The 19,397-nt window shown below is 41.2% G+C and overlaps 1 protein-coding gene across 16 annotated transcripts in view; it reads right to left on the bottom strand.

The window, feature by feature from the left end:
• NRCAM (neuronal cell adhesion molecule) overlaps window positions 1-19,397 on the bottom strand; it is a 1,614,235-nt gene that overhangs the window by 879,859 nt on the left and 714,979 nt on the right. Inside the window, exon 1 of one of the 16 annotated variants that reach the window (XM_044087427.1) lies at window positions 19,161-19,365. The exons of the other annotated variants lie outside the window; for them this stretch is intronic. The gene's annotated coding sequence lies outside the window, so the exon portion shown is untranslated. Of the gene's footprint in view, window positions 1-19,160; window positions 19,366-19,397 lie in introns of those variants that run through there. 16 annotated transcript variants of the gene reach the window in all.

Below are 19,397 nucleotides of genomic sequence, written 5' to 3'. Positions count from 1 at the left end.
GTAAAAGGCAGATCATGTCTCCTAAACCTGACAGACTTCTTTGAAGGGTCACCAAAGCTGTAGATGAGGGTAAGGTGGTTCACACAGCCTATCTAGATCTCACCAAAACTTTCAACACCATCCCCCACTCTGAAATTATAGATAAAGTCACTAAACTAGGTATAAATCCCTATGTCACAAAATAGGTTGCCAGCTGGCTCACTGACAGAACCCACACTGTGAAAGTAGCAGACTCCAAATCCGACTTCAGACCAGTGACAAGTGGAGTACCATAGGGTTCAGTCCTGTTTGGTATCTAGTTCTCAGAAGTACAGGCTAACACAGAAAGCCTTTGGCTAATGAAGTTCGCAGATGACTGCAAACTAAGAGCCTTAACTGAAACTACTAACTATGTGGACATCTTACAAAAGGGCCTTACTGAGACAGATGCCTGGTGTCAAAGCCATGGCCTCAAGTTCAATGCCAAAACGTGCATTGTCATTCCTTTTGGTAAAAACTGTGTATCCATTATCTACCACATAGGCGATAGTCTATTTAACACTGAAAGTGTGATAAGAGACCTTGGGACACAGGTGGACAGTAGTCTTTCCTTTGATAATCACATCACCACAGTAGTCAGGAAATCCTTCTACATGGCACACCTCATCACAAAAGGTTTCTCATCCAGGAAAAAAGAGGTCATTGTTCCCCTCTACTTGTCACTCACTAGACCCATTATAGAGTACAATGCCCCTTTTGGTATGTACCTCACAAGACATCTACAACAACTAGAAGGTCACAGAAATACCTCACAAAGAGGATTACTGGCCTCAAACAGATACCCTACGCAGACCGTCTCAAAAAACTCTAGCTTTACTCCATCGCATATCTCCTACTCAGACGAGATCTCTGCCTAACATACAAAGCTATGTCAAACCCAGAGCTGTTGGACATGCTCCACTTAAAGAAATCCCAATCCTTTCGAGCTAAACGCTCTAAGGACTTAAACCTTGTCACCACAATAAACAGAACATGCTGGAGAGACAGAGTCCTGTCCCACAGACTTCCCATACTCTGGAACAAACTACCTATCTATATCAAACAAAGCTCCTCATTAGCACTCTTCAAAAAAATCTTGATGATTGGATGGGAGATAGGATATTCATCCCAGGAATCACTTCTGTGGCTCTGCTCGACAGGGGCACAGGAAAATAATTTTCTTGGGTTGTGAAAGCCAGGGTACCTTTTTGGCTAGGCTTATATAGGCCCTAGGGCCAATAGCCTAGTACCTACCTATGAACCTATTAGTGTAGCTAGTAGCTGTAGCATAGTCCAGATACAGATTTGCTGCATTTGGGTCTGTTTATAGTGGCTGCTGTATTTTGAGCACATTTTTTCAAGCCATTTTTGATTGGAAGGGGTCCTTCTGCACCCCTGTGAGGGAAGTGTGCTGATTGGAACCTGTCGGGTGAGGGGGTGATTTGTCTAGGGTTTGGAGTAAGCACCTTCATTGGTTCTTTTTTTTTGCACAGCACCATGCACTGCCACGCAATTGTGCGCCATAGCTGGATACATAATTCTGACAATTTTTCCCTTAGATACGGCTTTAGTACATTAGTGTAGTCCTCATCTTTAGTATGTCTCTGGTCTGTCTAAGAAGTATTGCTAAGTGAGCTGTGACCTATTAAACCACCAGCCAAAAGCCTGTTAGAAATACCCATCTACAGTGCACCTCCTAGATAAGTCCTGAAAGCACCTCCTTTGTGATAACAGTTCTTCAAATCTATCATTATGGACAGTTGTACCACCCTTGTTTCTCCTGCCAGCCTTGTTGACTTGGGTCTCTTGAGGCAGTGGAGCAATGGCCTCATGTACACTGACAACCCTCTATGAATAACTCACTCTAGCACAGAGTGCGAGAGATGTATCTACACCAAGAATCTTGAATTCCTGTCCTCTTGCACTTGAAACAGTAACACTGAAGAGGTTGTCAACTTACCCACCACTACTCATGCACATTGTAACACTATTCATACACATTGTAACACTACTCATACACATAGTAACACTACTCATACACACAGTAACACTACTCAAACACATTGTAACACTACTCATACACATAGTAACACTACTCATACACACAGTAACACTACTCATACACATTGTAACACTACTCATACACATAGTAACACTAGTCATACACACAGGTACACTACTTATACACATTGTAACACTACTCATACACATAGTAACACTACTCATACACACAGTAACACTACTCATACACATTGTAACACTACTCATACACATAGTAACACTACTCATACACACTGTAACACTACTTATACTCATAGTAACACTACTCAAACACATTGTAACACTACTCATACACACAGTAACACTACTCATACACACAGGTACACTACTCATACACATTACAACACTACTCATACACATAGTAACACTACTCTTACACATACTAACACTACCCATACACATAATAACACTACGCATACACATAGTGCACCCCAGCAGTAAATCAGCATACAAAGGGGTTTCCTCAAAAAACTTATCAAAACACTAGAGATCTCCAAAACACTAGAGATCTCCAAAACAGAAGACTGCTACAACTAACAAAGTTCCCAGAGCACCCAATACACACAAAAACACAAGTGTCACACCTACCAAGCCCTTAAGGCATAAACCTCAAAAAACAAATTTTCTTATCATTGGAGACTCCATAGTGAGATACACAGATGCCCTACTCACCAGGTTAGATATGGAGAAAGTCACGGTCATCTGCCTGTCCAGTGTCAGGAATCATCAGATCACACATGCACTCAGGTCTCTCAACAGCAAGTACCATTATGACTCTGCCTTAGCTCATGTTGGAGTGAATGACCTGAGATGTACCTCACTGAACAACCAGTACCATTATGACTCTGTTGTACCTCACATTGGAGTGAACAACTGGACTATATGAAGAGAGACATAACTGAGCTCTCCGAGTATGTGTACCAGGCAGGTATGTCCCTAGCCTTGAGCAGTATATTACCATCACCTAGAATGATGCTACAGTATAAACAAAAATGATTGATTTCAGTAATTGGTTTAGCTTTTGGCATCATTCAAAGGGGATCCAGTTTCCATCAGCCTGGGATGATGTGGTTGACAAACCTCGCTGCTTTGCTTTGTTTGCACCTGGCACCATTAGGCTTTCAGCTCATGCCTCCCCATAGTGCCTTGTTTTAGGCAAGATCTCAAAACTAAAATTGCCGAAGTGAAAATTGCCAACCATAACAAAATAAGGGTTATACTGCTAAACACTAGGAGCTTAAACCAAAATCTGCACACCCTGGAAGCACTTCTATCACTGGAGGATGCAAATGTCTGTACAGTCACAGAAACCTGGTTCTGGCCTCAGACAGCACCCCAACTGTGCAAGACTACAATGCCTTCTACACCTTCAGTCCAGAAAATGAATGTGTGAGAATCAAAGGAAGTGGTATTTATATCTATATTGGGGATAAATTCAGCTCCTTATTAGTTAGACTGGACAACTCCATGAAGTTATTCCAAGTTCAGATTACTGTGGTTAAGAGCCCCATTCAAGTTATAGTTAGTTTCAAAGCTCCCTTCATGGATCATCATGTGCACGAGGCCTACTTGACCAAACTGGAGTCAATCCAAATATTGCCAAACACTCTGGTCATGGGGGATTTTAATTATTCAACCATCAACTGGTAAACCCACTATAGCCTTAACTCACTAGTACAAAAGTTCCTTGACTTTGTTAACTCAAGTGCCCTGGAACAAAGTGTTTAAACCCGAAAAAGAGGAATAAGCATACATCTGGTCCACACTAACATGACAAACAGATGCACCACCACAACTGTCGGACCATTATTAGTCAAATCTGACCACAAATCAGTCACCTTTGAACTGGTATTAACACCAGAACTCATAAAGGGTGAAGTCAGACTAAGAACTTCAAAGCAAACTATACCCTCCTAGGGAAGGTATAAATGCCTTCCAAGCCCCACCCCAGCTGGAAGTGACTACAAAGATTACAATAAAGCCCTATATAATCACTTGCATAAGTGTATAGACTCGGCTGTTCCAGAGAGAATCAAACCCAGAGCCCCAGTAAAAACAAGCCACCTGGGTGGATATCCAGTAAAAACAAACGTTACAATAAAAACTAAGTTGAAGCCCCAACAATGGAAAAGCACCCGACTCAGCCTCAACAGGCAAATAAGACATGTCAAATCCTCTAAGGGTAAGTTTGAAAAACAATTTAGCAATCACAGCCAAGGATAACCACAAGGCCTTTTACAGCAACGTATGTAGCCTACAAGGTAGGACCTAACCATGTACTCAACTAGTGACTAATGGTATCACTCACACTGATCCTGCAGTGATAGCAAACCCCCTAGAGGACAGATTTGGCAAAAAAATTTTACTCCCTTATTCCCTCCAAACTTATCACAAACTCTGCCCCAACCCCCCACACACACACACATACTACATATCTGAGAGTAGTTCATTAAAGCCTTGTCTAAGGCAAAAAACACAACCTCTATGGGAAGAGATAGCATCCCATCCTGTCTTCTAAGCAAACTAAAACATGAACTAGCATCACCATTAAGTACCCTATTCAATCACAACCTAACCACAGGCTATGTTTCTGCAGAATGGAGAACAGCAACAATTATTCACCTCCACAAAGGTAGCTTAGGAACAGACCCAGGGAATTATAGACCTATAAGTCTGACCAGCCTCATCTGTGAGGCCATAGAATGCATCATCATGGACCTCATAAACAAAGACATAGGCAACCTCCAACCCTTGGATCTGACCCAATTTGGCTGTTAACTCATTCACTCCAATGGAGCTCAGGAAGTTTGCACTGCAACTTCCAATGGGCGGATCCTACACCTTTTGACAGAATCAAATTATGTCCTCACATTTCAAATAAATGTTCTTATTTCTGGAATCATGGGGGTTATGAAAGAAGTATAAATGGAAACGTCTTCAACACAAGCTATTTCTACAGTGGTAGTATTCTTTAGTTTCTAGGTCTTAAACTGAATTTTATAAGTCACAGTAAACACGGTAACTATTACATTGGCAATATTTTGCAAACAACCTACAATATTTCAACAATCACTCAAGTTACACACATACTGTCAGCGGTATTTTATTCATCTAGCTGAGAGCTTTCATATGAGGCTAAGGCATTTGGTCTGTGTTAGGTTGATGAGATATTTAGAAAAATGTGAAAATTATATCTATATAAATTAGTATCATAAAAACAATAGTTAATATCTCTTTACCTGCACTAGACAGAGGTGAAATATTACTGCAGTTGAGTCTGCATTGTGTAAGATTTAAGATGAAATATTTTAAAACCTTGTACATAGCAAGATTTTGGAATTATTGGTGCAAATATGATCAAGCAATATTTGACTCCTAGAGGCGTCAATAGGAGTCAACTGCAGATGCACCTGGAGCTGTCACTCGGAAGTAATGCGTTAAACCTGGTGGATTTCTTTGAAAATGTGACCAGGACCATTGACAAGACAAATTTGTGCACACAGCATACTTCGACATGGCAAAGGCCTTTGACACAATCCCAGATGCAGGCATTACTGATAAACTTAGCAAACTGAATGCAAACGCCTTTGTTGTAAGACAGATTGTCAACTGGCTCACAAACCGGTCACACACTATCAAAGTGGGTGACTCCTCATCGACCGGAAGACTTGTCACCTGCAGAGTGCCACAAAGGTCAGTGCTGGGGCCCCTAATATTTGGTATATATTTCTCAGAAGTTCAGGCCAAAACTAAGTGGCTGTGGCTGACCAGTTTTGCAACTGCAAACTGGGTGCAATTAATGAATCCCCAAATTAAATCTTATGCAGACCAATGACTGGTGTCCTAGTGATTGTCTCAAACTAAATGCAAAGAAATGCATCATCATTCCCTTCGGTAAAAACAATGTCCCTTCCCACTATCAAATTAACAACAATACCCTATGTACTTATGAAGTGATAAGAGATCTGGGATCACAAGTAGACTGCTTCCTTAAGTTTGACCACCATGTGTCTACTGTAGTAAGGAAGGCTTTCTACATAGCACACTTAATTAGCAAAGGCATCACCTCTAGAGCAAAGGAGGTTATAACCCCTCTATACTCATCACTAATCAGGCCCATAATTGAGTATAATGCCCTGTTCAACATGTACTATATTAAGCAACTGCAGCAATTAGAGAGACCTCAGAGGGTTCTAACTAAGAAGATCAAGGTACTCCAGTACGTGCTGTACACAGACCGACTAAAGTCCCTGTCACTATACTCAGCATCGTATAGACTTCATAGGGGAGACTTATGCCTGGCTTACAGAGCAATCTCCGACCCAAACCTAATGAATTTGCTGAACATCCGTAAATCAAACGGGACTAGAGCTACCCATTCCAGGGACCTAAACATGTTCTACAAGTTGAATAGGACATGTTGAAGGGACAGATTTGTCTCCCAGTGATTGCCTTGTGTTTGGAATAGGCTGCCAATTCATGTGAAACAGTACCTCTATGGCACTATGACGAGCTGATGGGGCACCATAACTTTTTACTGAGGATAGCACCCACAACCCACCAGGACATGAGCACTCATTATGAAATACATTCCTGGGTATTGACTAGAGTATCTATGGTATTACATTGAGATGAAACAGCTAGGCTTGAAATGACCTCCAGGTAGATAGCCTAGTAATCTCCTAGGATCCTATGATCCGATGTACATTTTAGCAACAGTACTCCCTTTAAAACAAGTGCACTGTCCTTCAGGAAATCACAAGGTGTTAGGTTTCATATTTAACACAGCTAAAGCATTTTGCATGGTCTACTTCCTATCTTTCAAATGATTATTTCACAGGCCATACTATAAGTCTTCTTTACAAAATGATCATTTGAAGTATGAATAGAAAGTTATTTTAACAACATCATTACACAGTTTACAAGCACTGTTTTAAAGCCATGCTTGTGACTGCATGGGTTCTACACTGTTTTAAAGCCATGTCTGTGACTGCATGGGTTCTACACTGTTTTAAAGGCATGTCTGTGACTGCATGGGTTCTACACTGTTTTAAATCCATGTCTGTGACTGCATGGGTTCTACACTGTTTTAAAGCCATGTCTGTGACTGCATGGGTTCTACATTGTTTTAAAGCCATGCTTGTGACTGCATGGGTTCTACACTGTTTTAAAGCCATGTCTGTGACTGCATGGGTTCTACACTGTTTTAAAGCCATGTCTCTGACTGTATGCATTCTACACTGGTTTAAAGCCATGTCTGTGACTCATTGGTTCTACACTGTTTTAAAGCCATATCTGTGACTGCATGGGTTCTACACTGTTTTAAAGCCATGTCTGTGACTGCATGGGTTCTACACTGGTTTAAAGCCATGTCTGTGACTGCATGGGTTCTACACTGTTTTAAAGCCATGTCTGTGACTGCATGGGTTCTACACTGGTTTAAAGCCATGTCTGTTACTGCATGGGTTCTACACTGGTTTAAAGCCATGTCTGTGACTGCATGGGTTCTACACTGGTTTAAAGCCATGTCTGTGACTGCATGGGTTCTACACTGTTTTAAAGCCATGTCTGTGACTGCATGGGTTCTACACTGTTTTAAAGCCATGTCTGTGACTGCATGGGTTCTACACTGGATTAAAGCCATGTCTGTGACTGCATGCGTTCTACACTGGTTTAAAGCCATGTCTGTGACTGCATGCGTTCTACACTGGTTTAAAGCCATGTCTGTGACTGCATGGGTTCTACACTGTTTTAAAGCCATGTCTGTGACTGCATGGGTTCTACACTGTTTTAAAGCCATGTCTGTGACTGCATGGGTTCTACACTGTTTTAAAGCCATGTCTGTGACTGCATGGGTTCTACACTGCTTTAAAGCCATGTCTGTGACTGCATGGGTTCTACACTGTTTTAAAGCCATGTCTGTGACTGCATGGGCTCTACACTGCTTTAAAGCCATGTCTGTGACTGCATGGGTTCTACACTGTTTTAAGGCCATGTCTGTGACTGCATGGGTTCTACACTGTTTTAAAGCCATGTCTGTGACTGCATGGGTTCTACACTGTTTTAAGGCCATGTATGTGACTGCATGGGTTCTACACTCTTTTAAAGCCATGTCTGTGACTGCATGGGTTCTACACTGTTTTAAAGTCATGTCTGTGACTGCATGGGTTCTACACTGGTTTAAAGCCATGTCTGTGACTGCATGGGTTCTACACTGTTTTAAAGCCATGTCTGTGACTGCATGGGTTCTACACTGTTTTAAAGCCATGTCTGTGACTGCATGGGTTCTACACTGTTTTAAAGCCATGTCTGTGACTGCATGGGTTCTACACTGTTTTAAAGCCATGTCTGTGACTGCATGGGTTCTACACTGTTTTAAAGCCATGTCTGTGACTGCATGGGTTCTACACTGTTTTAAAGCCATGTCTGTGACTGCATGGGTTCTACACTGGTTTAAAGCCATGTCTGTGACTGCATGGGTTCTACACTGTTTTAAAGCCATGTCTGTGACTGCATGGGTTCTACACTGTTTTAAAGCCATGTCTGTGACTGCATGGGTTCTACACTGGTTTAAAGCCATGTCTGTGACTGCATGGGTTCTACACTGTTTTAAAGCCATGTCTGTGACTGCATGGGTTCTACACTGGTTTAAAGCCATGTCTGTGACTGCATGGGTTCTACACTGGTTTAAAGCCATGTCTGTGACTGCATGGGTTCTACACTGTTTTAAAGCCATGTCTGTGACTGCATGGGTTCTACACTGTTTTAAAGCCATGTCTGTGACTGCATGGGTTCTACACTGTTTTAAAGCCATGTCTGTGACTGCATGGGTTCTACACTGTTTTAAAGCCATGTCTGTGACTGCATGGGTTCTACACTGTTTTAAAGCCATGTCTGTGACTGCATGGGTTCTACACTGTTTTAAAGCCATGTCTGTGACTGCATGGGTTCTACACTGTTTTAAAGCCATGTCTGTGACTGCATGGGTTCTACACTGTTTTAAAGCCATGTCTGTGACTGCATGGGTTCTACACTGTTTTAAAGCCATGTCTGTGACTGCATGGGTTCTACACTGTTTTAAAGCCATGTCTGTGACTGCATGGGTTCTACACTGTTTTAAAGCCATGTCTGTGACTGCATGGGTTCTACACTGTTTTAAAGCCATGTCTGTGACTGCATGGGTTCTACACTGTTTTAAAGCCATGTCTGTGACTGCATGGGTTCTACACTGTTTTAAAGCCATGTCTGTGACTGCATGGGTTCTACACTGTTTTAAAGCCATGTCTGTGACTGCATGGGTTCTACACTGTTTTAAAGCCATGTCTGTGACTGCATGGGTTCTACACTGTTTTAAAGCCATGTCTGTGACTGCATGGGTTCTACACTGTTTTAAAGCCATGTCTGTGACTGCATGGGTTCTACACTGTTTTAAAGCCATGTCTGTGACTGCATGGGTTCTACACTGTTTTAAAGCCATGTCTGTGACTGCATGGGTTCTACACTGTTTTAAAGCCATGTCTGTGACTGCATGGGTTCTACACTGTTTTAAAGCCATGTCTGTGACTGCATGGGTTCTACACTGTTTTAAAGCCATGTCTGTGACTGCATGGGTTCTACACTGTTTTAAAGCCATGTCTGTGACTGCATGGGTTCTACACTGTTTTAAAGCCATGTCTGTGACTGCATGGGTTCTACACTGTTTTAAAGCCATGTCTGTGACTGCATGGGTTCTACACTGTTTTAAAGCCATGTCTGTGACTGCATGGGTTCTACACTGTTTTAAAGCCATGTCTGTGACTGCATGGGTTCTACACTGTTTTAAAGCCATGTCTGTGACTGCATGGGTTCTACACTGTTTTAAAGCCATGTCTGTGACTGCATGGGTTCTACACTGTTTTAAAGCCATGTCTGTGACTGCATGGGTTCTACACTGTTTTAAAGCCATGTCTGTGACTGCATGGGTTCTACACTGTTTTAAAGCCATGTCTGTGACTGCATGGGTTCTACACTGTTTTAAAGCCATGTCTGTGACTGCATGGGTTCTACACTGTTTTAAAGCCATGTCTGTGACTGCATGGGTTCTACACTGTTTTAAAGCCATGTCTGTGACTGCATGGGTTCTACACTGGTTTAAAGCCATGTCTGTGACTGCATGGGTTCTACACTGTTTTAAAGCCATGTCTGTGACTGCATGGGTTCTACACTGTTTTAAAGCCATGTCTGTGACTGCATGGGTTCTACACTGTTTTAAAGCCATGTCTGTGACTGCATGGGTTCTACACTGGTTTAAAGCCATGTCTGTGACTGCATGGGTTCTACACTGTTTTAAAGCCATGTCTGTGACTGCATGGGTTCTACACTGTTTTAAAGCCATGTCTGTGACTGCATGGGTTCTACACTGGTTTAAAGCCATGTCTGTGACTGCATGGGTTCTACACTGGTTTAAAGCCATGTCTGTGACTGCATGGGTTCTACACTGTTTTAAAGCCATGTCTGTGACTGCATGGGTTCTACACTGGTTTAAAGCCATGTCTGTGACTGCATGGGTTCTACACTGTTTTAAAGCCATGTCTGTGACTGCATGGGTTCTACACTGGTTTAAAGCCATGTCTGTGACTGCATGGGTTCTACACTGTTTTAAAGCCATGTCTGTGACTGCATGGGTTCTACACTGTTTTAAAGCCATGTCTGTGACTGCATGGGTTCTACACTGGTTTAAAGCCATGTCTGTGACTGCATGGGTTCTACACTGTTTTAAAGCCATGTCTGTGACTGCATGGGTTCTACACTGGTTTAAAGCCATGTCTGTGACTGCATGGGTTCTACACTGGTTTAAAGCCATGTCTGTGACTGCATGGGTTCTACACTGTTTTAAAGCCATGTCTGTGACTGCATGGGTTCTACACTGGTTTAAAGCCATGTCTGTGACTGCATGGGTTCTACACTGGTTTAAAGCCATGTCTGTGACTGCATGGGTTCTACACTGTTTTAAAGCCATGTCTGTGACTGCATGGGTTCTACACTGTTTTAAAGCCATGTCTGTGACTGCATGGGTTCTACACTGGTTTAAAGCCATGTCTGTGACTGCATGGGTTCTACACTGGTTTAAAGCCATGTCTGTGACTGCATGGGTTCTACACTGTTTTAAAGCCATGTCTGTGACTGCATGGGTTCTACACTGGTTTAAAGCCATGTCTGTGACTGCATGGGTTCTACACTGGTTTAAAGCCATGTCTGTGACTGCATGGGTTCTACACTGGTTTAAAGCCATGTCTGTGACTGCATGGGTTCTACACTGTTTTAAAGCCATGTCTGTGACTGCATGGGTTCTACACTGGTTTAAAGCCATGTCTGTGACTGCATGGGTTCTACACTGGTTTAAAGCCATGTCTGTGACTGCATGGGTTCTACACTGGTTTAAAGCCATGTCTGTGACTGCATGGGTTCTACACTGGTTTAAAGCCATGTCTGTGACTGCATGGGTTCTACACTGGTTTAAAGCCATGTCTGTGACTGCATGGGTTCTACACTGGTTTAAAGCCATGTCTGTGACTGCATGGGTTCTACACTGGTTTAAAGCCATGTCTGTGACTGCATGGGTTCTACACTGGTTTAAAGCCATGTCTGTGACTGCATGGGTTCTACACTGTTTTAAAGCCATGTCTGTGACTGCATGGGTTCTACACTGTTTTAAAGCCATGTCTGTGACTGCATGGATTCTACACTGTTTTAAAGCCATGTCTGTGACTGCATGGGTTCTACACTGGTTTAAAGCCATGTCTGTGACTGCATGGGTTCTACACTGGTTTAAAGCCATGTCTGTGACTACATGGGTTCTACACTGTTTTAAAGCCATGTCTGTGACTGCATGGGTTCTACACTGGTTTAAAGCCATGTCTGTGACTGCATGGGATCTACACTGGTTTAATGCCATGTCTGTGACTGCATGGGTTCTACACTGGTTTAAAGCCATGTCTGTGACTGCATGGGTTCTACACTGGTTTAAAGCCATGTCTGTGACTGCATGGGTTCTACACTGGTTTAAAGCCATGTCTGTGACTGCATGGGTTCTACACTGGTTTAAAGCCATGTCTGTGACTGCATGGGTTCTACACTGGTTTAAAGCCATGTCTGTGACTGCATGGGTTCTACACTGGTTTAAAGCCATGTCTGTGACTGCATGGGTTCTACACTGGTTTAAAGCCATGTCTGTGACTGCATGGGTTCTACACTGGTTTAAAGCCATGTCTGTGACTGCATGGGTTCTAAACTGTTTTAAAGCCATGTCTGTGACTGCATGGGTTCTACACTGGTTTAAAGCCATGTCTGTGACTGCATGGGTTCTACACTGGTTTAAAGCCATGTTTGTGACTGCATGGGTTCTAGTATGCCAGGGGCATCTTTCCTACTATTTTCGTCTTACCCTCACAGAGTAGGTTCTTAGGTTCATAGGTAAGTACTAGGCTATCTGCCCGAGGGCATCTATAAGCCTAGCCATAATGTGTTGGCTTTCGCCGCCCCCTTAGATTAGTTCCCTGTGCCTCGGTCCATCAGAGCCATTAGGTCCCTGTGCCTCTGTCCAGCAGAGCCACTGCAGTGATCCCCGGGGTAAATTTTCTGTTTCCCATCCACTTGTCAAGGTTTCTCTTGAAGAGTGTTAGTGAGGGGCTCTGCCTAATGTAGATTGGAATCCTGTTCCAAAGCATGGGGAGTCTCTTGGACAGGAATCTATCCCTTCAGCACACCCTATTTATTGTTGTGGTGAGGTTTAGATCCCTAGAGCGTGTGGCTCTTGGGGATTTGTTTTTTTTTTTTAGGTGGAGCATGTCCATCAATTCTGGGTTGGACATGGCCTTGTATGTCAGGCAGAGATCACCTCTGAGCAAGCGGTATGCAACTGAGTACAGCTGGAGTTTCTTCAGTCGGGCTACATAGGGCTTATGTTTCAGGCCAATAATCCTCTTGTGAGGTACTTCTGTGGTCTTTCCAGCTGTTGCAAGTGTTTTGTAAGGTACATCCCAAATGGGGCATTGCACTCTATGATGGGTCTGATGAGTGATGAGTAGAGGGGCACAATAACCTCTTTTGTTCTAGATGAGAACCCTTTTGTGATTAGGTGGGTCACATAGAAGGATTTTCTAACCACTGTTCCGGCAGTCTTCAATCTGACAAGTTCTAACCGAACACACCTGCCACTAGGGTGCAAGGGAACCTTCTCCAGAATAGATGGCCTGGATTAGTGCTCAAGTTATGCAAACAAAGCTAGATTCAGCAGGCCTCAATCTAGTCTATGCTACAGCAGACAAGGCGCACCAATTTCAGAAAAACAGTTCAAATGAGCAGGTACAGTAAGCCTTTAATCAGAAATTCCCAGCTCATAAGTGTAGAATCTAGCCTGTCCTCCCACAAGAGTGCAGACCACAAACCTACTTAATGTAAAATAATTGGCCTGGAGCACAAGTGCTTAAACTAGAACTAATACACTTTTAGAATAACAGACACTGAGCCTTCAATCAGCAATTCCCAACTTAGAAGGATGTAAGCTACCTGTCCTGCCACAACAGTGCACACCACAAACCTTAAAATTGCTCCTGTTGAAAGAAGAGTGACATCCTGTAAATTAAGTGTTGTACTCTGTTTAGATTCTGGGCTTTATCCATGTTTCCATCTAATGCAATCTAGACAAAGTATCACAGAGCCTTTGAAGGCCCAAGAGTCTCTGTGATTCGTTGTCTATCTCACAGTGGGTGGGACTAAAACCTTGAATACTGGAGGTTATCAGCCACAGGGATACCACAAACAGCACTGGGAGTCTCTCAGGAGCACCATAAAGATCTAAAACAGAATGTTACAGTGGCAGTGCATCTACACAGAATGGTCTATTTTTGTTTGTTTAAACCCTTGCAGGCAGCCAGCCAGATACCCATACCGCTCAGCTGATCTGAGTCCATAAAATGCTCCTACATTTGTCTCATTTTTTACCTATTCCTCATATACCTCTCAACTGCCCCTAATTTTTTTCATGACGTCCCTGAGCTTGCTCATATTTTTCCCGTCTTGTAAATGTTCTGATTATCGGTAAATCAATGAGGATTACAGTCGATCACTAATGCCAGACATTAGATTTGACTGCTTCTTCTTCTTGTTCAAAAAGTGCACTGATGCAAACCCTGTTGTTCCTTCCTTTAAGTTTATAACTTATGAGTACTGTACAGAAATTGCCCCTTGTTTTGGGACTTTCTACATTTATTGCCTTTGTCTTTGTCTGGAGATCTTCTGCAAAGAATTTGAGAGCTATGGTCCCTCTTAAACATTGTGGTTTTCTGGTAAATTGTTCAGGGCTGTATTCCCTAAATAATGACAGGCTTGAATTTATACTTTGTTCGTCTAATTGTCTGCTGCTGTTTGTCCATTATTTTGGCTTTGCAAGACTAATATAATCTGTGTGAAGCAAATGTGCGATCTCAGATCTTTACAGGAAAAGTAACTATAATCACTGAGGCTATACCTGCTGGTTGGGGATGGGGCTGTCTGTGGATAAATTGAACTGATATTCTTGTGTTTGATCAGTTTAAAAAGCCACTGTCTTTGCAGGACCAGCATGCATTTGCCTGAAGTAAGATGACCTGCTTTACTGTGATTACTTTGTGTTTGTGTGAAGTAAACTTAAAGTATGTTACTGTGATTGTTGTTACTGTTTATTCATTTAGCTAGTTAATTAGTTAGTTAGTTAGGCAAGACAAGACAGGCTGGTGGAGAATTTGAGGCTGTCTATCCAATTATCTAGGCTTACCTTAAAGGAGGCAAAGGTGCTTCTCTGCTTGACTTGTAGTACAAGTTAGTTCCAGAGTTGAGGGATATTGATTGATTGATTGATTGATTGATTGATTGATTAATTTCTATTTGTTTACCGGGGTAGTGTACTTATCTCAATGGGCCATCTGAAGAAACAGCCCAGTCGAATGGGGTCACATAATAAATTAACAAAACATATTTACATATATAAGGATATGTCATAAAATATACATATTGACAGATGCAAAAATATGCTACATTTGGTTCAAGAAGCAGTTTACAAAGTCAGAATGGCTTAGCAGAGCTTTTTGGATAAGATGTAGCCATAATGACTAAGATGTCCTATGCTGCAGGAATAGCAGTGTACAATTATACAGAGAGATATGAAGACATTAAAAGAGTTAAGGAAGAGAATTGCAGGAAAGATTACCACACGGAGAAGATAGAGAAATGAGCCATGCAGAGAGATCAGTAGAAAGGAGAGAACTGTGAGAGATGCAAATGGAAGATAAAGTAGGATGAATGAGAGAAAAGATGTGAGGAGATGACAAGATGAGATACAGCAGGATGAAATAGGGATAATGCGGTATGAGAGGATTACACTAGGAAATGAATCATGTCTTCTTTATTTGCTTAAGAAGGTTTAGTTCTATTAACTGAGTATTTGAGGTCCTATTAGTTCTGCAAAGGAACAGGAGTTCAAATAGGTTTGGATCTGTCATGGCTCAAAAGGCCAGACACAGATCTCCATGGAGGACGCTGTAAGAGACAGAGTGCTTAGGGTTGCCAGGCTCTCCTCATAACTAAGATTTTATGACCACTGATAGTTTTAGTTTTGAATCTCTGATGTGTCTCAAGTTGTGTGATATGTTTATATAAATACATGCCAAAAGGTACATTATATTCAGTATAAGGTCTGATTAAGATATGAGTAAAAAGGAATTAAGACTTCTTTGGATCTAGTGGAGATGTCTTTGGAAATGAGTTGAGCCAAATAAAAGACTTTCCAAACTACTGTGGAGACAAGATGGTTAAGTCATAAGGATTTATCGGCAGGATCCCGTGCCTGACTGGGAGGGTGCATCATATATACAATAAGCGAAAATGTTTGGCTTATCAAAATAAACTATGCTACATTTTCTCAACATTTAGTTTGAGACCATTGACCTTGTATTAGTTGTTAACATGGTCTGACTGATGTTAGACCAATTGTGAGTCAGTTAAACATTAAATAACAACACCCAATTTACATTTATCAGCAAACTTAGTTAACAACAGGTCAGGAGAGCTAGTCTAAAGGTCTGAGAAATAAATGTCGAACAAGAGGGCCCCAAAACTGAGCCTTGTTGTATACCACTGTTAATTGTATAGCTTTTTAGCTATCCAGCATACCAGGATTTATATTAAAATATCCAAGTGTATCAATAATGCCTGCATGGGGAATAGTCTCAAAGGCCTCTGTCAGGTCCATTTATGCTTTGTTTATTCACAGAAATTAATGAAATTAAAGAGGCAGGACCTGCCTTTGACAAAGCCAAATTGATGAGGGCCCAGGAATAATAGGGTTTCAATATCGAGATTAATGAGGTCTGAGATAATGTGCTCATTAACTTTACATATGATGCTAGCAAGATAATTGGGTCTACTGATACCAGGGTCCATATGGGGCCACTTTTGTGTATCAGCATTACAATGGCTTTTTTCTAGGCTTCGAGAATGTAACCAATGGGGAAGCTTAGATTAAAGAACTGAAGTAAGTGTCCAGAATGGTCATATTTGGTGTTAATTATCAGGCAATATGTTATGTTATTAGGGCCCATGAATGGTGTATTCTTAGTTTTTGGGGTGGCTGGGATTATGAAACTTGTGGAATAGCTATAAATGATTGAAGCTAAATTTGTATTAATTTTGTTAGCTAGGATATTATTAATTTCCTTTGGGTCAGAGAGTGTAGTATTATTGTGCACTGGTTTCAGACATTACTGGGTGTTACTTTTTAACTTCCTGACATAGTTAAAGAAAGATTTGCACTTATTTTTGGTTTTAGTTTCTAAGTTCATACTAAGCTATAAGCTTTCTAATGGTTCCCTTAAGCTCTTTGTTAGTGTGTTTAAGTGTGCTGTTAAGGTAGGTAGAAAGAACTCACAATTGAATACTTTCTCTGTGACTGCAAATGCAATATTCACATTCACTTATAAAGCCATAATTTCCTTGTAGCTCCATAACTCAATGTCAGCAATGCACTCCCGCACCATCAGCAGACGTTAGTAATGCCCCTTATTAGCTTGCGCTACACCAACATACTTATGGCTTTACTATCTGGGGCTCAAAAATTTAGTTGCGGTACCAGTCTCTGAGCAGCAATGTTTAAAGTTATACATTCACACACACTCAAACTCACACTCACTCACACACAGACATGCACACACTGTTTCACACATTCACACACACTCGCACTCTCACTCACATACTCTCTCACACACACACACACACACACACACACACACACTCACACACACACACACACACACACACACACACACACACACACACACACACACACACACACACACACACACACACACACACACACACACACTCTCACTCACTCAAGTATTCACTCCCTCACTCACACACTCTCACACTGAAATGCCTAACACTGAACTACACCTTAAAGCAAGCTTCAAAATGAAACAGGTAAATGTGTTTCTGTTATGTGAAACAGAACTAAGGAGGCAGTCATCCTTGACTCAGTAGCTGAACAAAACATGCAATTAAATAATTTTTAAAGTACCAGAAGTTTAGAACTTTCTGATCTTTTGAGAAGGCTAAAGAATGTGGGCTGCTTATTACAGTCCGTTTTTAAAATAAAATAAGGACACTGCAGGAATTAGAGATTACCTTTACTCCCAATGCCTATGCAATATACTAATATTACAGTAACAGCAACACCAATATAGAAATACAACTTTTTTTCACTAAAATGACAGTAACAAAGCTTTTATCTCAGATATTAGCAGAATTTTGTAAAAAAAAAAATATTTAACAACACAATGAATACTTTTGATTGTAGGCTATTAACATGTCTATAACAAATACATGGCTTATAATGCCTAACTACTTAACAATGTAATGTATTTGTTAACTGTAAGTGAACTAGTGCTTCATCAGCCCTTGTGAGCTACAAGCTGGAATACATGTATAAGTTTAAAGGACACACACACACACGCACACACACACACACACACACACACACACACACACACACACACACACACACACACACACACACACATGCACACACACACACACAAACATCACAAACACGCATGCATATGTCAAACATAAGCATGTTACGATTTAACATAGCAGGTTAAACTTTATATCAGCAGTGACTGTAGGGCAGGACTATCCCCCAGACTGGATGCTATGCGACAATGACCAAACCACTAAGCTACCACATTGCTCAATATTTAACAAAATATTGGATTAAGCCATACTGAGAACAAATGCAATATGTATAACTGAATAAAATTACAGATCTAAGCAAACGCCTTACTGATTTGCAACCGTAAAGGATGCAGGGGAAAACTGGAAAGGAATAAAATAAATGAATGTTATACTGGACTGCAAACAAAGCAGCAGAGATATTCACAGACTAAACATTTTAGAAACATTTTTTCTTAAAGACTCTTCACCATAATCATTCATTTAAGACAGCCTAAAATTTAGTCAGCATATAACTGGATGTAAGCGATTCTTACAGTTTATTAGGCTAACTTTACGACATGCAGCATCATGCACCAGTAACGTAGTAAGCAAGTCCATAAAACCGAATATTTGATTTCAGTGACAGCATTGTTTTATAGTGCATTACTGCTGGATGTTCACTTCATTAAAATTTAAACCTTATTCTTTCACACATAACGCCACTAAAACATAATCAAAGCTGATCAGTTTTATGGATGCCAGTTCATTTTTTTCCTACTTAAATCTTAATTTCCTTCTGCTCTTATTCTTTGCATATTTCACTACACACGTTAGTAGGCCAAGCTGCAGCACAGAAGGGGCTAAAAACCAGGAACTGATGTAGAATAATGTACTAAGCCTACCTGCATCTGATAAACCTTAAGGGAAAAAGGAACCAGCACAAAGCAGGATGCAGGCCCATTGCACAATGAATGTGTTGCTGCATTTTCTAATACAACATTTATAAAACACTAAAGACTGATTGAGTTTTAAGCATGCTGATCAATCCCATAATTTAAGCATATTTCACAACTTACATCTGAAATCTTCCATCTGTCTGGTCAGTACATCAATTTTTCTGTAGGCTTCATCAGTGATCGTGACAGCAAAAGAAAAGTACTGGATTCCTTGCAAGGAGACAGTTGTAAAAACAGCTGACGGTGGCAGCTTAGATTTATTCACGAAATCTTCATGCATGGGTTTATACACAAAAGCATGCACCCAGACACAACAAAACAAAATGCTATACAATAAAAAAATGGTTTGAAGACGGA

Source organism: Protopterus annectens, chromosome 11.part0, assembly GCF_019279795.1.
Source record: "Protopterus annectens isolate FY-2018-M chromosome 11.part0, PAN1.0, whole genome shotgun sequence".
Lineage (NCBI taxonomy): Eukaryota > Metazoa > Chordata > Ceratodontiformes > Protopteridae > Protopterus > Protopterus annectens.
Note: the sequence above shows the minus strand (reverse complement) of the source record. Positions and strands in the feature narration are given on the sequence as shown.